At 44.1% G+C, this 20,192-nt stretch overlaps 1 protein-coding gene across 11 annotated transcripts in view; it reads left to right on the top strand.

Moving 5' to 3' along the window:
* The window catches only part of CCDC9B (coiled-coil domain containing 9B), a 354,785-nt gene that overhangs the window by 9,908 nt on the left and 324,685 nt on the right, over positions 1-20,192 (top strand). Inside the window, exon 1 of one of the 11 annotated variants that reach the window (XM_077464870.1) lies at positions 8,696-8,821. The exons of the other annotated variants lie outside the window; for them this stretch is intronic. The gene's annotated coding sequence lies outside the window, so the exon portion shown is untranslated. Of the gene's footprint in view, positions 1-8,695; positions 8,822-20,192 lie in introns of those variants that run through there. 11 annotated transcript variants of the gene reach the window in all.

Genomic DNA, 20,192 nt, shown 5'->3' with positions numbered 1-20,192 from the left:
TGCATTGATGTTTACCCGCACATGTGCATGTGACAATTTCCCGCAAAATTATTTTCTTTGGGAAAAACATTGTATGGGCGAAAAAAAAAACGCTGATATACTGAAGCATTGGCACTTACAAGACTGCAGCCATTAACTTGCATGGCAGGCTGTAAGAAGCACCTGCAGCTCCTTGGGTGAGAAAAATGCCCGGAGTTTTCGTTGGGCATATTTCCATCCTTTCACTGTCTGTGTGCTTGAGGTCTAAAAGTGAAAGGGGGGAAAAAACGAGTGCAACCATCACATGAAAGAATTTGTAAGCAGAAAAATACAATTTTAAGCCATTGACAGGTCTTCTGAAATAAAGCAGAAAAGAGAGCTGGATAATCCACAGAATTTTATTTTCCCAGCCACTAGTAATATCATTCATATAATTTTAAAATGTGCGGGATTTCAAAATAGCAAGCGTACATACTCACATAGGTGGATGCAGCAGCTGTATCCCTATACCTAGAATTGAGTAATCAAAGACCACTGATCACTCAGTTCTCAGTCTTCAGTGAACAGAGAGCCAGTGCAGTGCTCTGACCCCCCCCCCCCCCCCCACGCGCTCACTGGACTGCCGAGCTGTACAGGGGATTGAGAGCTGCTGACAGTCTGAAAGGAGAGGCTGAGCCAGCTGCTGCTCAGGCATCTGGGTGGATCATGACACTAATGTCGGGATCCCTCCACAGCCTGGACTGGCTGAGTGACATCTGGGTCACAGGAATGCAGAACTAAGCACAAGAGCTTTGGTCATACTTTTCCTTTTAAAGTAGTTCCTAAATTGAATTATTTTTACCTTAATGCATTCCGTGCGTTCAGGTAAAAAGTGTTTTGCCTCTTCCCGTGCCCTCCCACTCCCTCTAAATTCTAAGTTGTGTATTATTCCAGCGCTGTGCCCGGATGCTAGTCTTTCCACATTCTCCTCCCCTCTTACAAGCTTAGCTAAGAGCACCGAGACCCATTGTCTCCTACTGTCAGTTAAATCCTTTCAGCAGCAAGCAGGAGGCTCTGTGTGTGTCCATGGACGCACACAGCCAGGCTTAGTAAGCCTGCACGTCTGCCCCACATATAGGGCAGTATCTATATTCCCATCGCACACATTCCTGGAAAGGGCTTGGAGGCTGCAGTCAGCTGGGGACTGGGAACTTCACAGTGTTAATATATGCCAACACCACAGATCTTCAGTAATCATCCAAAGGTTTTACTGAAGAATGATCACATCACAGTGTAAAGGGTACAGCATTTTGAAGCCGCACAGGACCCCTTCGTCAGGCAAGCTATGGGGCAGACATAAAATGAGAGCGCCGGCAGGGGACCCCAGAGGAGGAGGTTCAGGGCTGCTCTATGGGATACCATTGCACAGAGCAGGTGAGTATAACATGGTTATTATTTTTATTAAAAATAAATAGTTTTTAACCACATGACAACAGGGCACTTAAACCCCCCACATGACCAGACCAATTTTCAGCTTTTGGTGCTCTCACACTTTGAATGACAATTACTCAGTCATGTAATACTGTAGCCAAATTTTTTTTTTGTCCTTTTTTCATACACATAGAGCTCTCTTTTGGCGGACTTTGATCACCTCTGGGTTTTTTATTTTTTGCGCTATAAATGAAAAAAGACAGAAAATTTCTTTTTCTGTGATAAAATTTTGCAAATTATTAGTTTTTCTTCATGAATTTTGGCCACAATTTATACTGCTACATATCTTTGGTAAAAATAACCCAAATTTGTGGATTTTATTTGTTTTTTGTGAAAGTTATAGAATCTAAAAGCTGTGGTGCAAATCATAAAAAAATTATCACACCTGATGGTACTCTCATTTCTTGCGACCGGAACAAGCCAGGAAAGTACAAATACCCCCCAAATGACCCCTTTTTGGAAAGTAGACATTCCAAAGTATTTAGTAAGATGCATGGTGAGGTTTTTGATGTTGTAATTTTTTCCCAAAATTCTTTTCAAAATGAAGATTTATTTTTTCCCCACAAAATTGTCATTGTAATAGGTTATTTCTCTCATGTGGCATGTGTATACCACAAATAATGCCCCAAAATAAATTCTGCTACTTCTCCTGAATGGCGATACCACACGTGTGGGACTTTTCCACAGCCTAGCCACTTAGAGAGGCCCAACATGCAGGGAGCACCGTCACGTGTTCTAGGAGCATAAATTACACATCTAACTTGTTGACTAACTATTACACTTTTGAAGGCCCTGGAGCACAATGACATGTGACACTGACGTGGCACTGATGACACGTGACACCGATGACAGATGGCACTAATATGTGGCACTAATACATGGCACACATGACATACGGCACTAATACGTGGCACTGGGGACACTGAGGACAGATGGCACTGATATGTTGCATTGATGACACGTGACACTGATAACAGATGGCACATGACACTGACACGTGGCACTGATGACAGGTGGCACTTATACGTGGCACTGGGGACAGATGGCACGGACAACAGGTGGCAGTGGGGACAGGTGGCAGTGGGGACAGATGGCACTGGCACTGACAGTGGGGACATGTAGGCACTTCATTTTCCGTTTTTTTTTTGTTGTTTTTTACCCATGCTGCAGCGTTTGTCTCTCCCTCCTCACACGCTGTCTCTTTGTGAGGAGGGAGAGCCAGCGATGAGAGCTGATGTTTGCATATGAGATCATCTCTCATTGGACACGCCGATTTACAGCGATCTGGGACTGGCTGTGTCCAAGGGATCATGGAAATAAACAGGAGGATGTCCAGGGATGTCCACCTGGCAATTGGCGTCCATGCTGCAGCCGTCTTTCGGCTATAGCGTGGGCGACTAGTGGTTAAAACTGCTTTAACAATATCTTTGTTGTAATTTTGATTTTTTTTTTTTAACTCAGGCCAGGTTTACACTGGTGCGACAAATTGGGAGCTCATGTCGCATGACGTGTGAAAATCAATCTTTCCCTATGGGAGCCATCTTAACTGGTCTGACACAAGTCGGTCCGACTTTGAAAATGCTCCCTGTACTACTTTGGTCCAACTTTGATCCTACTTCAGCCCATTGAAGTCAGATCAAAGTCGGATCGCCGTCTTGCCTGATCTGATTTTGGCATGCGACTTGTGCTCTGATGATCTTGAGGAGGAACTCCACGCCAAATTTTAAATAAAAAAAGTCACCTCTGTGAGCATACCAGGCCCTTCAATCTGATATGGATTTTAAGGGGAACCCCGTATGCCGAAAAAACGGCATGGGGCTCCCCCCAAAACCCATACCAGACCCTTATCCGAGCACGCAGCCTGGCTGGTCAGGAAAAGGGGTGGGGACGAGCGAGGGCCTCTGAACTGTACCCCTACCCATTCACCTGGGGGAAAAAAAGTGTCAATGAAGTAACACACTAGACAGGTTTTTAAAGTAATTTGTTAGGCAGCTCCGGGGGTCTCTTCTGACTTCTCCACTCTCTCCACCTCTTCTCCCACTCTCCGGTGTCTTCTGCCAGGCTCCTCCACTATCTTCTGTTCTTTTGCTAGCATTGGCCCAGTCTTCCCCATCTTCTTCTACCCTCTTCTCTTCTTCGGATGTTGACACAACGGTCTCTCCTGCTGCTTGTGACAGTGGGCCGGGGATCTTCCACTGATGAGGGCTCTAGGTAGTTAGTTTATTGATGTTTCCTGTCATTCAGTACCTGCCGGTATGAGGTACGGGCATACAGTTATACTGACCGTTTGCAGGAGCCTGAGATTGCACCCGCAATCTGCTGATCGCGGGTACAATGCTTTATAGACTCTTAAACAAAATAAAACATGAACATTTTTTTTTTTTCACCTGCAAAAAATATGTGCATTTATTATTAAAAAAAAAAAAAAAAAAAGTTGAACTTGCCTTTAACCACTTCAGCCCCGGAAGGATTTACCCCCTTCTTGACCAGAGCACTTTTTGCGATTCTGCACTGTGTCGCTTTAACTGACAATTGGGCGGTCGTGCGACGTGGCTCCCAAACAAAATTGACATCCTTTTTTTTCCCCCACAAATAGTGTTCTTTTGGTGGTATTTGATCACCCCTGCGGTTTTTATTTTTTGTGCTAGAAAAAAAAGGACAATTTTGAAAAAAAGCATTATTTGTTTACTTTTTGCTATAATAAATATCCCCCCCCCCCCAAAAAAAAAATATATATATATATAGCTGCAACTAACGATTATTTCCATAATCGATTAATCTGCCGATTATTTTTTCGATTAATCGGATAAAATCACAAAAAAACTTAATGTTCAATGTTTTCGTTTATTTAAAAGTAATCATGAAAAAACTGAGTGTTACACTCAAACTGCAGAATAAAAAAGTTTAACATTAATGATGGGGCGCTATTCCTCCCGGGGACACCAATGATGGGGCACTATTCCTCACACTGACACGCTATTCCTCCCATTGACACCAATGATGGGGCACTATTCCTCCCACTGACACCTATTCCTCTCACTGACACACTATTCCTCCCGGGGACACCAATGATGGGGCACTATTCCTCACACTGACACCTATTCCTCTCACTGACACACCATTCCTCCCACTGACACCAATGATGGGGCGTTATTCCTCCCACTGACACCAATGATGGGGCATTATTCCTCCCACTGACACCAATGATGGGGCACTATTCCTCCCACTGACACCTATTTCTTTCACTGACACACTATTCCTCCCGGGGACACCAATGACGGGGCGCTATTCCTCCCGGGGACACCAATGACGGGGCGCTATTCCTCCCGGGGACACCAATGACGGGGCGCTATTCCTCCCGGGGACACCAATGACCGGGCGCTATTACTCCCGGGGACACCAATGACGGGGCGCTATTCCTCCCGGGGACACCAATGATGGGGCATTATTCCTCTCACTGACACCAGTGATGGGGCACTATTCCTCTCACTGACCCCTATTCCTCCCACTGACACCAATGACGGGGCACTATTCCCCCACTGACACCAATGACGGGGCACTATTCCCCCCACTGACACCAATGATGGGGCGTTATTCTTCCCACTGACACCAATGACGGGGCACTATTCCCCCCCCACGGACACCAATGACGGGGCACTATTCCCCCCCACGGACACCAATGACGGGGCACTATTCCCCCCCACGGACACCAATGACGGGGCACTATTCCCCCCCACGGACACCAATGACGGGGCACTATTCCCCCCCCACGGACACCAATGACGGGGCACTATTCCCCCCCACGGACACCAATGACGGGGCACTATCCCCCCCACGGACACCAATGACGGGGCACTATCCCCCCCACGGACACCAATGACGGGGCACTATCCTCCCCACGGACACCAATGACGGGGCACTATCCCCCCCCACGGACACCAATGACGGGGCACTATCCCCCCCCACGGACACCAATGACGGGGCACTATTCCCCCCCACGGACACCAATAACTGGGCACTATTCCCCCCCACGGACACCAATGACGGGGCACTATTCCCCCCCACGGACACCAATGACGGGGCACTATTCCCCCCCACGGACACCAATGACGGGGCACTATTCCCCCCCACGGACACCAATGACGGGGCACTATTCCCCCCCCCACGGACACCAATGACGGGGCACTATTCCCCCCCACGGACACCAATGACGGGGCACTATTCCCCCCCACGGACACCAATGACGGGGCACCATACCCCCCCACGGACACCAATGACGTGGCACTATTCCCCCCCACTGACACCAATGATGGAGTGTTATAATAATAGAGCCACATTGGTTTTTCAGCCGGGGGGGGGGGGGGATAGTGCTCCATCATTGGTGTCCCCGGGAGGCCCTACTCCTCCCAGGGACACCAATGAGATATATATATATATATATATATATATATATATATATATATATATATATATATATATATATATATATATATATATATATATATAATTCCCCTTAGTTTAGGCCGATACGTATTCTTCTACATATTTTTGGTAAAAAAAATATTGCAATAAGCGTTTATGGATTGGTTTGCACAAAAGTTATAGCGTCTACAAAATAGGGGATAGTTTATGGCATTTTTATTAATAAATATTTTTTTTTTTTACTAATAATGGTGGCGATCAGTGATTTTTATCGTGAATGCGACATTATTGTGGACAATTTTGACAAATTTTTTGGGACCATTGACATTAATACAGCTATAAAATTGCATTGATTACTGTAAAATGTCACTGGCAGTGAAGGAGTTAACCACTAGGGGGTTGGGAGGGGTTAAGTGTGTCCTGGCGGAGTGTTTCTAACTATCTGGGGGCTGGGCTGTGTGTGACATGACAATGACCGCTGCTCCTGATGACAGGGAGCAGACGATCAGTGTCCTGTCATTAGGCAGAACGGGGAGATGCGTTTACATTGGCATCTCCCCGTTCTTGAGCTCCATGATGCGATCGCAGGTATCCCTGTAACGATCGAGTCTGCGGGTACCGTGGGCACGGTCATAGAGCTTGCGGCAGGCGCACGGCGGGAAATTCAAAGTAAGGTACGGGTACGTTACTTTGCCCAGTCGTGCCATTCTGCTGACGTATATATGCCGACAGCGGTCGGCAAATGGTTAAGCAAAGAGCCAGTTTTGGTCTGACAGACTGGGGCCGGACTGTGGCCAGTTAGACTATAAAAATGCCCCAGTGTTGGTGGTCAGGGTTGGACAGGGGTGCTTTTTAAAAAATGTTTTTTTTCTTACAATTTTAATTGTAAGAAACAAAAAAAAACTCTGCGCTAATAAACACAAAAACCTATTCACAATTTGTTCTAAATCACAACTCCACATTAAATTGAAATTTGAATGGAAAGCTGGCAACAGAAATTGCCACATACAGATATTAATAATAATAAAACCATATACAGGCGGTCCCCTAGTTACAAAGTCCACGTTAAAACAAAAGATCCGAAGTCTCTTGTGCCAGGATGGGAGCAAACCAATCCAGCCACCACCACTAAAAAAGGTACACACAAGGAGGTGAAAAAGCACTTGTTATACCACCATTCCACGCTCCTTCTTGCTCCAGGCCCACTCAGATGTCTGTCCCAGGACCTTATGAACAACTTGCAACACCCACATGGATGGTTTCCAGGGCATACATTGAACACCACAGGACCGCAAGATCATGGGTATTTAGCCACTCAAGCCTCTACACCTCTTCCCATATGGATCATATAATTAAAGAAGAAGCATGCTGCACATAGCGTGATACTGTTTAAAAACTATTTATTCTTGGTGTATACACTTTCAAAAAAAAGTTTGTGCAAAATCTGCAAACATTAAATAATACTTGCGATATACAAAATGATGTTTAGCGCACATCTGCTAAAAGATAACAATGTCAGACACTGTGCCCCGCCCACCCGGCGCAGCACTTCATTACAAATTAACATTTTTTTATTTTTTATTTTACCTTATTGCTATCACAAGGTGGCAAACAAGCTCCCTATTTGATAGCATGGGCAGGTGACAGGTTCTCTTTATGGAGAAATCGGGGGTTTATTAAACCCCTGATTTCTCCCCTGTCCTCTACTGCAGCTAAACCAGCCAGGGAATGAAGGAACTAAACCAGAATTGACAAAATGATTGCTGGTTTTGGCTTCATTACTTAAAGAGGAAATCGGGAAACAATCATTCCTCCTGCTCTCTCTGATTGGTCAGTTGGCCCAGATCACTTTTAGCTGAACAAAAATTATACCACTTACAGTATTATTGTTAAAAATGTGCCCCCCAATCTTCTTCTGTCTACGCTGTAAAAAAAGATCTGTATACTTAACTTTTTTAGTCTGGTCCGGTCAATGACTGCTAATTCCAGGAGCTGTGACGGCACCCATAGGCACGCAGCCATTGTTGGCTCTTCCTACTTTACCCTGCAGCTGCCGCTCACTAACACTGGTGCTGCAGAACCATGTAACTATAAGGCTACTTCCACACTGAGGTGCTTTACAGGCGCTATAGTACTAAAAATAGTGCCTCTCCCTTCACCCCAGTGTGAGAGCCCGAGTGCTTTCACACTGGAGGGGCGAGCTTGCGGGACGTTACAAAAAGTCCTGCAAGCAGCATCTTTTTAGGTGCTTTAGGTATACACCCCTCCTAAAGGGCTCCTGCCATTGAAATCAGTGGGCAGCTTTTTAACCCTTTAAAAGCTAAAACAACGGTAAAGCGTCATTAAAACCAGCAGCGATTTACCGCTTATTTTATTTATTTATTTTTTACACAGGTTAGGTAGAAGGAGGGGGGTGGGAACATTTTTAAGAATAATTTTTAGTGTTAGGCTTGAATTCCACTTTATCCACTTGAAGGCCAGGATGGTTTAAAATGGCCTATGGAAGGCAAGTGGTTAAAGTAAACATGGAAAAAGTAGGAAAACTTACATTGAGTGATTATATGTAGATTTTTTACATTTTTGATAGGATCAAGATATTTGTATTTTATAATGCTTTATTTATGATTGACTATTTTAATAGTAAAATATTATTATAGTTTTGTGCATATTTATCTTTATAACGTGAGGGGAGGAATTTTGATGCTGGATACGTATGGCAGCTGTAAGCGCTAAATATTGGCAGAATTTGGATTGTTGTATGCTATCTATGGGTGGCATATGAGACACTGCCTGTGCACTTGGCTTTCAGCCCAGGAAAGGCTTTTGTAATCACAACATGATCTTGTATGCTATGCAACCAGCACAGTGTAACTGTCTGATGTCTCTCCTGCCTCAGCTCTGCTTTGGAATCTACCCAGCTTTGCCGTTGATGTACAATATGCACAAAACTGTAAGTGTGTTGCCTTTGTGTACACAGTTTTTCTTCTTTTTTTTTTTTCTTTTCTTTTTTTTTTTTTACTCCAAAAAGTCAGTATATGGTTTTCAAAGTTCACTTTAAAATGATTGCATTTTGAATATTGAAGTTTCCCACACAGTTTTCTAAATGCAGATCACCAGGGCGCTTTGTTTTTTGTGATTTGTTGTGGTCATTGCGGCTATTTGAGTAAATGGTCACGCACAGCGTGTTGCGGCCAAAAGCTTAGGTGGAGATCCTGTATTGCAGCTGTTGTTGAAAATAGAAAAGCAGGAATAGTATGTAAGTAATCTTTCTAGCACAATACTCACTGCTTACTTTTTACCCCTTCGTTTTATCGTATGTGGTTTTATCGTAAGACTGTTTTGCACCCCTCCCCCAATGCCCTTTAAAAATCTAAGCTCCAAAACTGCTTACGAAGAAAGTATGTAGTGTAGTTCTGCGTATGGAGTTTCTATTCCTGAACAAAGCTTTGCAGCACAGTGACAGCTATGGGCAAGTGAAAAAGAGAATGGGATATCTTTTAATTGGAGCTTACTCTAGATTCCTGATTTTTATTTTTAACGCGTTACTTTTTTTTAGCAATTCATTTTAAATATGTAGATTGTAATGAAATGCAAAATATAACTGCACTGCTTTGCTGATGTTCATTTTACTCTAATCTGTGTTTCTTGCTTCTATTTTTGAACTGAAAATACCTTCAAAATTATTTTGTAATATCAATGTAAAATAAAAAGTCTAGTTCAGGTTGCAATGCTAGCATTTGCATCCTGCAAAGGTACAGTGTGTAACATTATTTACTATAATAAAATAACACCTCCACTGCAATACATTGCATGTCATTTTCCTGTATTGCACCTGCACATTATCATGTAGTACAGGGAGTCCCTGGGTTACAAACAAGATAGGGACTGTAGGTTTGTTCTTAAGTTGAATCTTTTGTAAGTCGGAACAGGTACATTTTTTTTTAAGTGTAGCTCCAGCCAAAAAATCTATTTTAAGCTTTTTGGATAACATGGGAAGGGTTATCACCCCTGTAACATTTGTTTAGCTGTCTGTGCCCCTGTACAGAAGATTTCACATCACTTTCTGTCCCAATGAGAATTGGATTTTGAAAAATTTGGGCTGTTAGTGAAACAAGGATTGGTGATAAAGCATCAGTGGAGACACCTTTTTCCCATATTAACTCTTACAGGAGAGAATTTCCCTTCCTAGGGGTAGATTTCCTCTTACTTCCTGTTATCTCCCTCCGTTTGTAAGTAGGAGTCGTTTGTAAGTAGGGGGCCCCTTGTATTGTGTTTAATTGCCCCTGCTTTGTTGGTACGTGTAATCAAAATTTGTGTGGAGGTGCCAGAAGTAGTGCAAGTTGGTTAAAGGTAAAGGCACAGACACTGAAAATGCTTTACAAAAGCATGAATACGTGTGAAAAATGTGTGGACAGAATGTAGAAATGTCTGATTGCTACTCCCCCCTGCCTGTGGTTGCATTAAGCCATTTTCATGGTTTACATTTTTCCCAGGATTTATGCATTTTTTTCTAAAGATAACTGTTTTAGGTACAGTAAGTATTTGTATTTTAACGTGTTTCAAATGTTCCTGTGTGCATAGAGGTAAAATTTGAATTTTTCAGTTTGACAAGCAAAAGCATGACTCGCGCACACGGCTGTGAAGCCACAAGCTGTCACAACCGTGTGCCCATATTAGTGATGTTGGTGCCTAGGAGAGGGAGAGAACACTAGGGGGAGATCAAGGAATTAAAGTGATTGTAAAGGTAAATAAAAAAAAATAACAAACATGTCATGCTTACCTCCACTGTGCAGCTCGTATTGCACAGAGTGGCCTTGAACCTGCTCTTCTGGGGTCCCCTGGCGGCTCTCGTGGCTCCTCCCGACATCTGATAACCCCCACAGAGAAGTGCTTCCCCGAGGGGGTTACCTTGTGGGCACGCTCCCAAGTCCAGTATTCAGCACACATAGAGGCCGGATGCAGGACTCGGGGTCGCATCATTGGATTTGATTGACAGCTGCGGGAGCCTTTTGTGCACTGCTATCAATCTATCCAATCAAGAGCTGAGAACCCCAGGCAGATAGACAACGCATCCCTGCCGGGTCAAGTTATAGGGTTCAGGTAAGTACAACGGGTGGGGGGGGCTGGGCTCACTGCAAAATGACAGAGATCACTGCTCCCGATGATAGCAGTAGATCCCTGTCATGTTGCTAGGCAGAACAGGGAAATGCCTTGTTTACATAGGCATCTCCCTGTTTTGCCTCTTCTTGCTGCAATCGCGGACCGCTGGTGAACATTGAGTTTATGGGACCCGCGGGTAATTCAAGCGGATTTACGGGTATGTTGTACTGATGACTTTTAATAAACCCAAAAACGAGTGGAACTCCACTTTAAAGCAGAACTGAATGTAAAACTATTTTTTTATATTTTTTTTATAGAGAAAAGGAGGGTTATAACCCCTGATTTCCCTTCATTTCCTGACCCATAGCCAAACGGGAAGTGAGAGGAAATCCGTGCAAATTAAGGCAATCTCTGAGGGACCCCACTAGAACTAGACCTAGTTCAATAGAACCAGTGTCCCCATTGGAATATATTCCATCCTATTATTTTTCCGGGGACAACCCAAAATAAGGGTATCATCCAGATATAGAGGAAAGGAATCTGTTTATTTTTGATGAAGGAATTGCTTGGATGGCACAGTCCTCCTCAAGCTTGCTTTCACCAATTTATTAATCGTATCACTTATGATATATACTTTAAGTGGTTCTTCTGGGACCTAGCTACAGTTGGGTGATATTGTACATAAAGCCTTACAAAAGCTCCAGAAGAAGCCATGATTATGGCGAAACATGTAGAGGCAACACACTTTTGTATTGCAACTGCGTGATTTCTATGTGTTTGGTTTTAAATATAATATCTTTTAAATTTATTTGTTTAAATCCTTTTAAGTCTGAGAGAATATGTTGGCCCTCCTGCAGACTGAATTGGAGAGGCTTTTTCGCTTGGGACAGAAATTTTAATCAACCATAATCCTCAAGAGATCTATGAAGATAAATTAATTCCACTGTATCAGACTGCTGGGACATTGTCTTCTAATGACTTGTCTAGTGGACAGAATACACAAGTTATTGTCTCTCCCATTGTTAATTGAGTCACCTATTGTTTCAATCCGTCTGCTGGTATTGTGTCTACTCCATCTTGTTGGCAAACAAGAGAGATGTTATGAGATGTTGTGTTTATGTTGATTAGCCTACGGGTTAATTAAGTCACTGCCAGCTATGTGTTGCTAGATGTGGATTAGCATTATGTGCTTGTTGGCTGTCTCTTAGCTATGTTAATGTTATATCCCTTTTTACAGTTTGTATTGTATACAATTATGTGATCAACACCGCACCTGATTGTGTGGTATATGATTTCTGTGTGTGTTTTCAATAAAGTGTTCTAGTTGCATCTAAGCTATTGCCATCTAGTCTTGGATGCTTGTCTTTAATATATGGTTCCTATGTCCAGACAGGAGGAAGCTGTATACTGACAGAAGCAGCCAAGCTGTGTTCTGGACAGTTCCATCACACTGTAGCTGTTCACATAGCTGCAGAGTGGAGGAGAGAGGAGAGAGCCATGCAGGCTGTGCTCTCTCTCCTTGCAGAGCATGGGAGTTAACACAAAGTATCGCTCAAACTGGGATGTGGCCATCAGCAGCCTGTGAAAGCATCTGATCAAACCGATCTCAGTTTGATCAGGTGCTTTTAGGGGCAGAAGTAATAGACGCCAGATGCCCCATAAAGAGTACCTGTCACTACCAATGCTATCACAAAGGATGTTGTTCATCCCTTGTGAGGGCAAAAAAGTTGATTAAAAAAAAAGATTAAATAGTGTAAAAATAAAATTTAGGATATAATAATAATAATAATAAAAAATTAAAGCGCACCCCTTGTGCTCATGCACAAAGGCAAATGCATAAGTAGGTTACGTATGCATATGTAAACAGTGATTACACCACACCTGTGAAGTATCGCTGCGAACGTTCTAGCGAGAGCAATAATTCTAGCACCAGACTTCCTGTGTAATTCTAAACTGGTAACCTGTGAAGGCTTATAATGTGTTGCCTATAAAATATTTTGAGTACCGTAGTTTGGTGTCGTTCATGAGCCTGCGCAATTTTAAAGCATGACATGTTGGGTATCTATTTGGCATAACTTCATCTTTTATATCATAGTATACAATTGGGTTTTATATTTTATTTTATATGGTGTTTTTGTGCATTAAAATTCACTAAAGTGTGAAAAAAAATTTGAAAAACCACTGCACAAATACTGTACATCATAAGAAATTGTAACACCCGCCATTTTATTCTCTAGGGCCTCTGCTTAAAAAATATAATTGGTTTTGCAGTTATAAGTAATTTTCTAGCAAAAAAAGCAGATTTTTACACTTCTGTGAGGAGTGGCAGAATGGGCTTGGAAGCAAGTGGTTATAGTAATTGTACACTCGAATTTTGCCTGCAGTGATCATCTCAATAGTCTGTCTGAATGAATGAATGAGATATTTGTATAGCGCACAATGCGAAATGAATCGCCTCAAGGCTCTGTGAAGAGCTTTGATCATCAGCTAGAAGAGGAAGGTCTTGAGTTTTTTCCTAAAGACCAGGTGGTTTTCTTCCAGGCGGATGTTGGTTGGTAGAGCATTCCATAGCCGAGGTCCTTGGACAGAGAATCTCCGATCCCCCTTAGATTTGTACCAGGATTTGGGCACGAGGAGGAGGTTTTTGTTGGCTGATCGAAGACTGCGGTTTGGTGTGTAATGATTTATTTTGTCAGCAAGGTATTGAGGAGCGTCTCTATGTACGCATTTGTGGGTAAGGCAGAGGGTCTTGAATGTGATCCGATTCTTTATGGTTAGCCAATGTAGGCTCCTCAGGGAAGGAGAGATTGATTGCCAGGGTTTTTTTCCTGTTATCAGCCTTGCCGCCGAGTTTTGTATAAGTTGTAATCGCGCAAGTTGATATTGTGGTAATCCTATGTAAAGCGAGTTTGCGTAGTCCAGACGTGAATTAATGATTGTTCCAACTACCACTGCTTTGTCATTCTTTGGGATAAAAGGGATGAGTCTGCGTAGCAGATGGTGAGATCCACTGACTACTGCTCCTATTTATGCATCCATTGACATTTGTGAGTCCAAAATAACCCCGAGACTCTTGGCCTTGGTCTTAGGAGAGATTGTCTACCCAAAGACGGCGGGTAGTGTCCAGGAGGTTTTGGTTACGGAATTATGATTTGGGTGTAAGATAAGAAGCTCTGTCTTTGATTCATTGCGTTTGAGGGAGTTGATGGTCATCCAGTCTTCTATTGAATTGAGGCAATTTTCTAGTTGTTGGTGGTGATCTTTGTCCAGTGATACGGAAATATAGTTGCGTGTCGTCCGCGTAGGAGTGGAAGCAGAGGTCTGAACATCTGATGATTTGGATGAGTGGGCGGATATAAATGTTGAAGAGGACTGGTGACAAGGGTGATCCTTGAGGGACTCTGCAGGCGACTGCCTGGGATTCAGAGAAGAATTCTCCTAGTTTCACTGTCTGTGAACGATTTCCTAGGAAGGACGTGAACCATTGGAGATCTGAGCCTTTGACTCCTGCTACTTCTGTGAGGCAGACGAGTAAAGTATTGTGGTCTACTGTATCGACGCAGCGCTGAGGTCGAACAGTACCAGGAGACATGACTCTCCGTCATCCGCTGCTTCGAGGGCGTCGTCCCATATCTTGAGGAGTGCTGTTTCTGTTCCTTGACCTGGGCGGAAGCCTGATTGCAGCGGGTCCAGGAGTTTGTGTGTATCCAGGTGGAGTTGTAACTGTGGTACTACAGCTTTCTCCATGATCTTGGAAATGGTGTTAAGGCTTGTAATTGGCCTACGGTTGTTTGGGTCCTGAGGGTCGAGGTTAGGTTTCTTTAGCAGGGGTTTGACGATGCCTTGTTTGAAGGTGCTAGGAACGATCCCTTCTTGGAATGATCGGTTTATGAGGTATGTTCTAGTGGGAGCCACGATGTCGGAACATTCTTTCAGTAGTTTTTTGGGGATGATGTCAATTGGTGATGTACTGTCACGAAGTTTATTGATGATGTTTTTTGTGGTGTCCGCGGTAATTGGGGTCAGTGAAAACTTCGGCGGTTGTGGAATGGTGGTGTAGATATCATCTTTTTGTTTTTGCAAGAGAGAAGGAGGGGTTTTTAGGGACTTTCAGGAAATCATGGCCTGGTAAGGTCACACATTTCCATCCCTAGTGACTTTAAATGAAATAATGGCCCGGTAAGGTCATACATTTCCATCCCAATATAAGTGGTAGGGAAGGGGCTTTTCCAGCCCCAAAAAAGGGTGGGACTTTACATGAAGCACATGACTGCAAAAAAGTAGTTGGGTGATCATAAGGGAATTTTATTCACATGATACTGGAGCATACAAGTGATAATCGCAAATTGCATGTAATCAAATATCAAATGCATAGATAAACATACATTGTAATATTCATATCAATGGTAAAATGATAAACAAAATAATAAAAAATATACAAAGCAATCGTCACTTAAGGTAAGACCTCAATAAAATTCCCTAGTTCACCACAATCAGAATGGGATACAATCATAATTAAACAATATAGCCTGCAGACCTAAGGCCTCATTAAGCCTGTGAAGATGAATGGTTGGTAATATTATGGAGAAGAACACGGCGAATATTGGCTCTACGCGTTTCGTGGCTTTCGTGCCACTCGTCAGGAGCAAGCACATGTGGTATCGGTGTCTGTAAAGATATAAATTTAAGCAAAAATGGGATGGGCAAAAACAGATATAATCAGGGGTGGGGCGTAAAAACCCCCACAACTATTATATGTATATATACTCACTAAGGTTCTATATAATGATGGTGTAGTGGCGGGGCCAACTACTTTTTTGCAGTCATGTGCTTCATGTAAAGTCCCACCCTTTTTTAGGGCTGGAAAAGCCCCTTCCCTACCATCTTTTTGTTTTTGATGGCTGAGGTTGGCTGTTTTCTTCTGACAAATTGTTTTTTCCTGATGGTTTTGACTTCATCGATGAAAAAATCAGACAGTTTGTCACAGTAATCTTGGGATTCATTCGCTGGGGGCTCTAGGCCTACCGGGTTCATTGATTGATTGACTATTTTAAACAGTTCCCGAGGGCGGTTTAAGGCCATTGAGATCGTATATGAGAAATGATCCTTTTTACCTTTGAAGATTGCTTTGTGATAATTCTTTGTGAGTCCTTTGTAGTTTGAGTGGTTTTCCACGGTGGGATTTCTTCTCCAGGTTCTTTCTGCTCTTCTGCATTCTTGCTTTAGTAGAGAGAGGGAGCCATTAAACCATCCAAAGGTTTTTTTTCCTGATGAGAGTCCTGCGTTTTGGGGCTACCGAGTCTGCCGATTGCGGTAATGCCTTGTTCAGACGTGCCGACAGAGGCTCCATCCCTAGCTCCAGCCACAGATCTCCACAGGTCTCCCCGGGACTTCCAGCAGCTGCCAGCGGCCTTACCGGCACTCGGCAAGGACAGTGGCATGGGGGGCTAGGAAACAATCCCCCCTAGCCACCCAATCCACCTCGCATTCCTTGATCCTCCGCCGCGGCCACATACTGTCGTCACCCGCTCCAGGTTGGTGTTCAGGCAACACCGCGGCTCCGGCCTAGTCCGGCCCAGTATCCACGCCCCACTCCACCTGGTAGCCGCCTCGCACTTCATCCTTGAGCCGCGGCAGACCCGGGCTCGCACGCTGCTCGACCACCCCCGCATCCCGACCCTCATTGGTACCGGGCCCCGGGATGTGGGATTAGGAAAGCCCGGGGCTCCGGCCTAGCCCGGTGGCCATCTTGGTCCACCCAACCTCGGTGGTTTAAATTTACTTAACCCCCCCGCTTCCAGCAGATCCTAAGGAACCCGGTGCCCCTACCCATCGGTCTTAAGGTGGGCAACACCGCAACCAATGTGCTAATTATTTAGACAAGGCAGACTGGTGGCTGCGGCTGAGCCCCAGCCCACAACACTCTCCTCCCGGCTATCCCACCTCCATCCGCCCAGCAGGCCAAAGGGCCCCTCCATATTAAAGACTCCGCTGCATGTAGCAGCCGGACCACTCACCAGAAGCGCCAGGTGTTACAGCAAGCCAGGACCACCACAACCGGACCACCTCACAGCTAACTGGGGCCAGCGCAACCAGGTAAGCTCGCACCCCCCTAGCGATTGATCCAGGGACTGCGTCCGACCGCCTCCGGGGGTCAGGAAGGAATTTTTTCCCCACTGGTGCGTTTGGCTGCCACTGCCAGGTGGTTTTTCACCTTCCTCTGGATCAACGGAAGGGCCGTACATTTTAGCATACCCCTACCTCCGGCCTCCATATCCATTTCACACCATCTTTAGGACTATTATTCCGCATCACCACAAGATTTCTTTTCTGAGTGGGGATCTTCACCTCAAGCAAAGGTAGCTGGAACAGCCAGCAACTCATGACCCAATACAACAACTCCTTCCGCACAGGCGTCCCTTGATCAACTTGCGCGCTTACTAATAGCCATAGGACGGTGGCAAGTCTGATAACTAGCCCGTCCTCAGGTTTAAAACCCTGATCAGGATCATCATCTTGGGCCCCTAGTACTATCATCCTCATTCACGGATCATGTGCCACTTCAAATACTCAGCAGAAGTTCTCCACAGACTAAGGAATATCAACACAACATTGCCATCTTCCATACAAAAAATCCTTCAAAAAGAACAACTACTAAAGACCGGACGACAAGCAACCATCAACCACAGGAAGATATCTACTCAACCACAACAATTAGCTTGCGCCTTTATTAACGCCAGGTCTGCAGTCAAACACAGACTGGAAGTACACGACTTCATCACCGAGAACAATGTAGACTGCCTCTTTATCACCAAAAGCTGGCTAACCCCTGACTGCAACACCATCCTCATCGAATTGGTGCCGAAAAATGACAGGATCCTAACCGAGCACCGGAAAGGGAAAAAAATGGGGGGGGGCCTAGCAGTGATCTTTAAATCTCGCCTTGGGCTCACCAAACCATCTTCACAGAACCCAGTGCCTTTTATGGAGACCCTGACGCTACATCTTCAATCAACACCCCATGACACCACTCATATTCTACTATGCTACAGACCCCCGGGACCAAAGTCCAATCTTCTTTCACCCCTCATGGAATTCATCGCAGTACACACCCTAAAATAAAATTTTCTGGCACTCTGAGATTTCAACCTCTGGGCAAACGAGCCCCAAGACCCCATTGCGACCGCCTGCATCAATCAACTGGAAGAATTGGGTCTCCAGCAACTGATAAAGAATCCCACACATGGGTCAGGACACATCCTGGACCTCATTTTTAAACAAAACATTGATATCAACATACACGACAACAAGACATTGCCATGGACGGACCACCACGCCATCAAGTTCAAAATCTCCTCCAACATCACCCCCAAAAAACAGAAACCTGCAACAACAATGCACTGGACCAGATCGCAGAAAAAACTGTACTCCGAATCCTTCAAAACCACTCTATCCAATAAGATAACTACAATGAAATGAAGCCACTCTGCGGAGCAAACACTCAACTCCCTGAACAAGGCATTACTCTAAATTGCTTCCTAAAGTGTATGTTAATAGAAAAAATGTAAATTACTTTATTCATAGAAAAATCTTTGTCAAATGATGCACAATTTTCTGGTGATCCTTCCAATCTTCTAACTTCTGCTCCCATTGGATGGTTTTGCCATTATCCACAGATAGAGACATTGTTAGCTTTGGCAGGTATGTGCAGTTCTGCTCTCAAAGGGGGGAACAGCAGGTTCCTGTGAAAAAGCAGTTCTCTAATAAGCCTGTGTCTTCTTAGTTTGACACACCCATAGCCTAGCACAAGAACCTCCTCTGATCGTATATACAAGGCTGATTAAAGTGGTTGTAAACCCTTACAAACCACTTTGACCTACAGGTAAGCCTAGATTAAGGCTTACCTGTAGGTCCAAGAAATATCTCCTAAACCTATACGGTTTAGGAGATATTTGCCCGAAGACAGGCACCTGCGCCGTAGACAGCCGCGCGCAGGCGCACTGAGCGCGGCATTTCCAACAACGGAGCTGCCGCGCGTGTCGGCTCCCGTGCGCATGGGGTATGCGATGCATAGTCGTCCATTATGCTTTGCATTATGCTTTGCCTTTGCAGGGAATGAAAGAGGAAGTAAACCCATCGGGGTTTACTTCCTCTTTAACCTAGCACACAAAGGCTCTGCCCCATCTCTCACCACTCATATATAGCTGTTACAGGACCCCTTTAGAACAACTTAAAAACTGTTTTTGCATAATATGTTTGATGTAGATTAGCATTGGGAGGCTGTATGGAATGCAGTAATTATTGGCACAGGTTAGGCATTCATAAACATTTTAAATGATGTAAACTCTTTATGCTCTTATGTAGTTATAGCATGGATCAATGCATGGTTGAAGCAACTATCAGTCACATTCATTTGTTTTTGTTTTTTCCAACTCTTTGGGTATAGGAAGCATTATCAACCTTAGACAGATATTTACATTTTTTTTTTCCTAAATAGAATTTATTTAAAGCGGTACTAAACCGAGCAAAAGGAGAACTTTCCCCCTGCAAGGCAATGTTATAATGTGCTAGTGTGCACCTCATACTAGCACATAATATGAAACTTGCTTAAAAACAAAGCCCCTTTAGCGGTGGGCTGTCAACACTTAGATCCTCTGTTTTCACCCGGTCTTTCTTTCAGGTTTATGGGATCTGGTGGTTTAAATGGCTGAGGCACAATGATCTTGGTCCAGTGCTGTACTTGTCTGCAGCATCTCTTCTCCCACCTTGAAATCTCATGCACAGGCTTGGCTGAGAGCAGCAGGAGCCATTGGCTTCTGCTGCTATTGGTCAAAACCTGTGAGCAGAGTGCGTGGGGCGCGTCTGAGCTGAGCTGTGTGTCTGATTTAGATGCAAACAGTCCAGCATGTAAGTATAACATGTTGTAAAAAAAAAAAAAAGCAAGCTTTACAACCACTTTAATTCCATCTGATCTGCGGCCACTTTGCTTTTTTTCCTTTAGGTAACATTGCAAGGATTTGTACATGCATATCTTTGAAGAGTTTGTGGTTTGTTTTACAATATCCATTCAGAAACCTATTTTTAATTAGAAGGTCAGGCATTATAACCAGCTAGGCCTAGGGTGATCCCAGGGTTGTAATTAGAAAATCTGCAGTATCTCACCAAAAAGGACAACTCCTATTGCTGGGTATGATTTGATATTTATAAATCAAACCTGCGCG

Source organism: Lithobates pipiens, unplaced genomic scaffold (genome assembly GCF_037356315.1).
Source record: "Lithobates pipiens isolate NorthernLeopardFrog02 unplaced genomic scaffold, aLitPip1_a1.2 Scaffold_30, whole genome shotgun sequence".
In the NCBI taxonomy this organism is placed as follows: Eukaryota; Metazoa; Chordata; class Amphibia; order Anura; family Ranidae; genus Lithobates; species Lithobates pipiens.
The sequence above is the reverse complement of the archived record's forward strand: the minus strand, read 5'-3'. Positions and strand labels throughout refer to the sequence as shown.